The sequence below is a fragment of the Tachyglossus aculeatus genome, chromosome X1, assembly GCF_015852505.1.
Source record: "Tachyglossus aculeatus isolate mTacAcu1 chromosome X1, mTacAcu1.pri, whole genome shotgun sequence".
Taxonomy (NCBI): Eukaryota; Metazoa; Chordata; class Mammalia; order Monotremata; family Tachyglossidae; genus Tachyglossus; species Tachyglossus aculeatus.
In genome coordinates, this window is record NC_052101.1 from 40,544,855 (window position 1) to 40,553,335 (window position 8,481).

Consider the following 8,481-nt stretch of genomic DNA (forward strand, 5'->3'; position numbering starts at 1 on the left):
CGTCTGCTGTGTGACCTTGGGCAAGTCACTTAGCATCTCTGAGCCTTAGTTCCTTCATCTGTAAAATGGGGATTAAGACTGTGAGCCCATATGGGACAATCTGATCACCTTGTATCCCCCCCAGTGCTTAGAACAGTGCTTTGCACCTAGTAAGCACTTAACAAATGCCATTATTATTATTATTATTGGCTTGTATCTACCCCAGTGCTTAACACAGTGTCTAGAACAAAGTAAGCACTTAAAAAATATCACAATGACCATGATGATGATGACCCTTGAAACAGGATTAGCCACCACCATTTTGCCAAGTACAACCTGGAAACTAAGGAGTCTCAGTTCCTACAAGACACGGAGAAAGCGCTATCGTGATAAGGAAAAAGACGGAGACAGGGAAATAACCTAGTAGAAGTTGATTGTCAGCTACTCTGTACCATTTATAGCAAGCGGATCGATCTTAGGATGTCGTATTAATTGAAAGTAAGCCTGGGACTAAGTGGCACATAAATGTTTTGTTAACCCAAACAGAAATGGGAATATCTTATTCATTCATTCATTCATATTTATTGATCACTCACGTGTGCAAAGCACTGTACTAAGCGTCTAGGAGAGCACAATACAACAACTAATAGACACATTCCTACCCACAGTGAGTTCACAGTCGAGAGGGGGAGACAGACATGAATATAAATAAATAAGTGAATAAATAGGTAAATATATTACAGGTATATACAGATGTGTAGAAGAAATATACATGTAGAAAGAAAACTCTTACTTTAGTAAGTGCTCAATAAATACGATTGAATGTATCCAAAATAAAGGCTTTTTCCACAAGCTACTATTTTTCAAAGTCAGTATGTGACATCTTCTTTATGAATTTAAACTTAACATGAGAGCTGAAACCACAGGAAGAGTTTTTATTGAATAATGACTTAAAATGGAAAGATAAGAGATGAAATGGTTCTCCCAAGCACATTTTTGGCTGTAGTCTAATATGGGCATGCCACCAATCAATCAATCAATCAATCAATCATATTTATTGAGCACTTACTGTGTGCAGAGCACTGTACTAAGCACTTGGGAAGCACAAGTTGGCAACACATAGAGATGGTCCCTACCCAACAGTGGGCTCACAGTCTAGAAGGGGGAGACAGAGAACAAAACCAAACATATTAACAAAATAAAATAAATAGAATAGATCTGTACAAGTAAAATAAATAGAGAAATATGCACAAACATATATACATATGTACAGGTGCTGTGGGGAAGGGAAGGAGGTAAGGCGGGGGGATGGAGAGGGGAAGGAGCTAGAGTCAAAAAGGTGCTTTTATAATGCTTCTTGGGAATTTAAATCCAAAGAAATGCCACTATAATAGCAGTTGATCAATAATTTGCCAACTCTCCTTTTCTGTGAGGGATTCTGAAATTGTTTCAGGCAGATGTCAAGGTCAGTCAGTGTTCATTAACTTCATCTAGCATCAACACCCCTCCCCTCACCATCATACAAAAAGAAATAAATTTCAATTATATTTTATAATTATCAACAGGCCATAAGGTACACTTTGTATCGCTAGTCCAAAATCTGTTTTCCACTACAGAAAACTTCATCTTGCTTTCTCCAACTACAGAACTATTGATTTCAGTAAAGTCTTTGATGGCACCTTTACTGCAAATCCCGTATTTCCAGACATGTTCTTCTAGCCCACACCTTCAATTTCCCCACCAATCATTTGTAGGTTTCAGCTAGAACTATATCTTCCAAGATTTGAAATTCAAAGTTCAAATGTTCAGATTTAACATCGAAATGCAATGTTCAAGCCGAGCAGTGTCCTCTGTCAGAAAAACAACATCGCTTCCAATCCCTTTATTGATGCCATTTTCCCACTGCTAGAGACTGAAACAGAATAGGCAATTCCATTTTAGCTATTTCTTTGAATTCCGCTGACCAGGTACAACCCCAAGCATTAGAGAGAGAATGCACTTCACCCCCGCCTTATCAATCCAAGTCAAAGGGGATGTTCATTTCACCCCTGCCATTCTCCCTAAATGGAATTGTCATTCAGTGACCAGTTTAAATCAGGACATTTGATTTTCTGAGGGTTTTCTGTTTCAGGTCAGTTATCACTAATAGAGGCATCAACAGTAGTTTTCCAAATGGCTTCAATTTACAGAACTCTGGTTGTACCCTGCTCTCAGGGAACTTGCAATTTTATTGGGGATACTGGTACTAAAACAGATGGAGGTCTCTCAACTCACGTTTTTCCTCTAACTGCAGCCCACGAAACCTAAATCTTACAATCTTGAAAGAATCTTCCTTTACACCAGGAAGTCAGATGTCTCCGAGAAGGAGAGAAAAAATGAGGAATTTTCTTTTGCATAAATGTGCATTTTTTCCAACAATATAGACCAAAGGGATTGCCAGTTTGTTTGGAAGCAATCACCTGGGCCTCCCTTTGGAGGAAAGACGTTTTTTAAAAATGGTATTTGTTAAGTGTTTACCACGTGTCAGACAGTGTATTAAGCGCTGGGGTAGATACAAGCTAATCAGTTTGGACATAGTCCATATCCCACGTGAAACTCACAGTCCTAATCCCAATTTTACAGATGAGGTAACTAAGGAATAGAAAAGTGAAGTAACTTGCCCAGGGTCATGCAGCAGACGAGTGGCAGAGCTGGGATTCGAACCCAGGTCCTTCGGACTCTCAGGCCTGTGCCCCATCCAGTAGGCTGTGGTTCTTTTGGCTGGAATGGGCAGTAGGGTAGTTGGGGAGAGTCATTTCTAGAGCTGTGGGATTAAAAACACACCCAGTTCAGTCCTGTGCCTTTTTAGATTTCCTTTAGACTGGAAACTCCTCATATCTACCAATTCTGCTCTCCTGGATGTTCCCAAGCACTTAGTACAGTCCTCTGCACACATTAAGCGCTAATTAAATTTCACTGACTATTTGATCATCCAATCTAGAAGTCAACATACATGCAGCTGTCCCTCCACCAGAGCTCCAGGGTTCTTGGGCTGCAACCTGGGGATGGAGGCCCACCCCCAATTTCTCCCTGGACATCCGGGCCAGGTGTATTCTTCCATCTGCAGGGGCAGCACAGGTCGAAACCCCTGTTCAACAGTTAGAGGACTGAGAGTGTTTCTTTCACCTGTATTGTTTGCCCCCCTACAATTCGTCAAGGGATGTCTTCACAGCACATCCCAAATAAATTCTGTTTTATTAAAACATCAGAGAGGGTTGTAGTGGTTTCTCACTGAGGACTGTTTGTCTGGAATAATGAGGTACGTCAGGACCATTTCCTGCCTCAAAATAGTGTTTCGCACACGTATTTTACCGCTGCTATTTTGGATCATTGCATTTAAGCCTTTTTTGTTGTTGACTCAATTCTCTTTTTACGGTTGGATTAGATATTCACTGTTCGAGGGGTCTGTCCTCCCCCATTTAGATAATCAGTTCCTTGAGGGCCAGGAACTTTTTCTAATTAATTTTTGTCTCCGTTCTCCAGTGTTTTGTACGGTGCTCTGCACAATGGCAAGCCGTTAAAAAATGTCAGTAATAATAACAATAATAAATGGGGGAAAACAAAGCTTTTAATGATGGAAAAAGCATTGTGATTTAGGATACAGGTATTGTGGACCACTTCAGTCCTGAAAGAATATCTCTTTATGACTTAGATTAAACAAAGTTTCTCAAACTCTAAATTTGAAACAGCATATTTAAAGGCAGGTGGGTGGATGGGTGTGGAGGTGGAAAAGTAAAAAAGACAAAAGAAGAGAACAGAGTAGAACTCTTGGGAATCTGTTCCCAGAGAGCTCTCAGAGATTTTTTAAAGTTGAAGAGTGATATTATGTTAATATATGTTCTAATTGCTCGGCAATAAACAACACCCACATGCTGAATAAATGTCAAGACCAAGCCTATTTCTAAACCTGCTTTAAAACAATGTCAGTCACTGCTATTATCACAAAGAGATTGAGCACTTTTGTTAGCATTAAAATAAAAAAAATAACTTGGGGTATTAGTTACCGAAGGCAATAGACCATGGGTAGAAGCGGGGAGTGGGAGGACAGAGTTGAAGTTAGTTGCCACTGTTTTCCAGCCAACTATTAATACGGTGCTAGAATCTGATTGACGATCTATAGGGCTAGCTGTCATTTATTACCTACAATGCCGCAGGTCAGGATTATGCTAGTTGGCTGCCAACAGGATGGTGAAATAAAACCATTTGAGAGGTAGAAGTGCAATGGAAATATCATCTGGTCAGTGATCTGCTCTCTGAGCTCTTTTTTCCTGTCTACCATTGCAGTTCTGAAGGATTAAAGGGAGTGTCTAGCACCAGGATGTCAACTGTCATATAACCATTACTTCCAGGAGGGTCAACTCATCACACACTTCCCTCTGATCTGGAATAATAATAGTGGGATTTGTTAAGCACTTACTCTGTGCCGTTAAGTGCTTAATGCTCTGAGCGCTGGGGTAGATACAAGATAATCAGGTTGTACACAGTCCCTATCCCACATTGGGTGCCCTGTCTCAATCCCTATTTTACAGATGAGGTAACCGAGGCCCAGAGAAGTTAAGTGGTTCGCCCAAGGTCACACAGGAGACAAGTGGTGGAGTCGTGATTAGAACTCAGGTCCTTCTGATTCCCAGGCCCGTACTCTATCCGCTAAGCCATGCTGCTTCTCAAAGTTCCTGGAATGTCTTGGAAGTCATCTTTGTCTCCATTAAGTAGATAAGTTCTCAATTTCCTGGTCCAGTGGGGCCCAGCCTCCTCTGTCATTTGTTTCAAGACTCTCCATGATCATAACTATCCCTGATCTGCCAAGCTGAAGCCAGGGGTGGCCATCTTTCTGGGAGTGTTCATTTCTCTGAAGGGGGGCAAGAAACGCATCTACCAACTGGATTTATATTATGTTGCACCCTCCCAAGAGCTTGAAATAATGCTCTGCACACAGTAAGTGAGAGAGAAAGGATTGTGGGGTGGGGAAGGCTCAAACCATGAAATTCAAGTGGGTGGGGGGACTTGAGTTTGTCTTTGGGACAAAGCCTGTCCCGGGTGATAAACCCCTCTGGAATAGCACGAGGGAGAGAGCAGGTTGGGGGATGTCAGGAGGGTTGTGGGGCAGAGAATTCAGCCTGAAAAATGAGGCTGAAAAGATCCAGGATTGGGAGAGGAGCAAGGTGGGGGACAATGCAGAACCAGCTGAAGTGAGAGAGGGAAAGGGAGTCCAAAAACACCTTTATGAATCGGACTTAATCAGCTCTCAGCTTCTTTCATATGGAATCCCTACAGTGAGCCAGATTCTTTCCTGAATCTCTGCTGGATCTCATCACTTTGCTCCCTGCACAATTCTGCCTCCCTTCAGAGAAAGAGGAACAACCTCAAAATTAGCTCCTCATCATCTTTCAGCTTTTCAGTCAATTCATTCTTTCATTCTGTTGTACTTATTGAGCGCTCACTGTGGGAAGAGAACTGTACTAAGCACTTGGAAAGTACAATTTGTCAACAAATACACACAATCCCTACCACAAATACAGACAATCCCTACCCAGCAACGAGCTCGCAGTCTAGAAGATCCATCTCGACAGTCCTTCCTCCTCAACATTTTCTAGAACAGTTCCCTCCTCTTCCTCTAACCTGTCTAAACTGGTCATATCACCATTAGATTAGACTGCTGTATCAACTTTCTTTCTGGTCTCCCTGCAACCAGTGTCTTTCTTTCAAACTTTACCATATGCTGCTGCCTGGATGACCTTTTAAAAATGTTACTCGCCGCACGCATCCCCACTCCTCAGAAACCTCCGATGGTTACCCACCTCCCTCTCCATCAAGGAAAATCGCCTTTCCATTAGCTTCAAGGCTCCACAACAGCAATGTACATCTTAGAGATCTGTTTTCTTCTTCCCACTACTTCCCAGCTTACACTATTCACTCCTCCCAAGCTTGCTTTCTAACTGTACTTCGTTCTTGACTCTTCTACCACCGTGCTATACCCATAGCCTGGGGACACATATTCCCTAAATTTGCCATTACTCCCACTTCTCCCACCTGTATGATCCTCCTAATATCCCACCCCTCCCCAGTCTTTCTCGATTAATTAACAAAACGCTATTTGCAAAAACTTGGGAAAGCAGCATGCACTAGCAGATATGAATGGGCCCAGGAGTCAGAAGGACATGTGTTCTCACCCCAGCTCTGCCACTTGTCCACTGTGTAACCTTGGGAGAGTCCCTTCACTTCTCTGGGCCTCAGTTACCTCAACTGTAAAATGTGGATTAAGACTGCAAGCTCCATGTGGAACAGTGACTGTGTCCAACCTGATTACCTTTTATCCACCCCAGAGCTTAGTACAGTGCCTGGAACATAATGAGTGCTAAACAAATACCACAATAAAAATAAAAATAAATAAAAAACTGAACAGCTACCCATAACCCTTATTTTATTCCTATTCTCAGCACTTACATATGCATATATATATATATAATTGTATGTTTAATTATTTGTTCCACTATTTAATCCTGACACATTTGTAAGGCTACCTGCTGTATCCTTGCTATTCTTTATACTTCCACTTATTGACAAGTAGTATATCTGTCCCCATTTGATTGTAAATTCCTCGGTAACTCCTCACCAGGATGACTCTCTGGCAGAGGCTGGTTATGGAGGATGGGAAAACAGCCTTGTAGTCTCCTAGGAATTAGAGAATGTATGGCAAGTCCAAAAAAGCAAAACAATCACCAGGGATTTCATTTATTCTCCCTCCTGTAAAGCAACAATTGTCTCATCTTCTTCCAAGTGGCACAAAAATGAGCAGATAGCAGGGTGTTGTAAAGCATCCGACTGTGCTCCCAATGTTTCCCCAGATAGTATTGTTTTCTCTCTTTAATAATTGTGGTATTTGTTAAGCGCTTACTGTGTGCCAAGCACTGTTCTAAGTGCTAGGGTAGAAACGACCCCCTCCATCAAAGGGTGGGAGGCAGAGAAGGAAGGAGAAGCAGCATGGCTCAGTGGAAAGAGCCTGGGCTTTGGAGTCAGATGATTCCCAAATCTACAACTCCAACCCTGACTCCTCTCTTTCCCTGCAATCTCACATTTCCTTCTGCCTTCAGGACATATCTGCCTGTATGTTCTGGCAACACCTCAAATAAAACATGTCCAAAACTGAACTCCTTATTTTCCCACCAAAACCCTGTCCTCCCCATCACTGTAGACAACACCGCTCTCTTCCCTACCGCACAAGCCCTTAACCTTGGCATTGTCCTTGCCTCATTGCTCTTATTCTACATACACATTCAATCTGTCACCAAATTCTGTCATTTCTGTCTTCACAATATTACTAAAATCTGTCCTTTCCACTCCATCCAAACTGTTACCATGCTGATCCAAGCATTTTTCTTATCCACCTCCTTCCTGACCTCTCAACCTCCTGTCTCTCCCCTCCAGTCCATTCTGTACTCTGCTACATGGATCACTTATCAATGAAAACATTCTGTCCTTGTCTCCCCAATCCAGAAGAACCTCCAGTGGCTGTCCATCCACCTTCATGAACAGAAACTCTTTACCATGGCTTAAAGCATTCAATCAGCTCACCCCATCCTACCTCACCTCACTAATATCCTACTATAGCCCAGCCCACACAATCTATTCCTCTAGTTCCAGCTTAATCACGGTGGCCCAACCTCACGTATCTTGCTGCTGACCCCTTTCCCATGTCCTTCTTCTAGACTGGTACTCCCTCACCCTCCATATATACCAGACCACCACTCTCTCCACATTCAATGCTTTATTAAGGTCCCATCTCCTCCAAGAGGCCTTCCCTAAATAAGTCCTCTTTCCCCCTGCTCGCTCTCCCTTCTGCATCATCCAAGTGCATCTGTTACCTTTGGACATGTGATATTTGCCCACCCCTAGTCCCAAAGCACTTAAGTATCTTTAAATAATAATAATAATAATAATAACGGTGGTATTTGTTAAGTGCTTACTATGTGTCTAATTGCTGGGTGGATACAAGGTGATTAGGTTGTCCCAAGTGGGGCTCACGGTCTTAATCCCCATTTTACAAATGAGGTAACTGAGGTACAGAGAAGTTAAGCGGCTAGCCCAAAGTCACACAGCTGACAAGTGGCGGAGCCGGAATTTGAACCCATGATCTCTGACTCGAAGCCCGCGCTCTTTCCACTGAGCCACACTGCTACTCATTTATTCATATTGATCACTGTCTCCCCACTCTGGACTGTGATTGCCTGCTAATTCTATCTGTACTCTATTTTCCCAGCCAAGTACAGTGCTCTGCACATAGTAAGTACTCAATAATTACCATTGATCGATACGGGCTACCCCTCTTGCCTTCAGGTAGGACTGCCTTTAAATGACAGGTTTCTTCAGGAATTTTCTTTTATCATAAAATTATCCTCTATTTCCCCATGGTTATGAGCTAATTACCCATTTCCAATCAGACAAGACAGTGACACTTGGCCACTT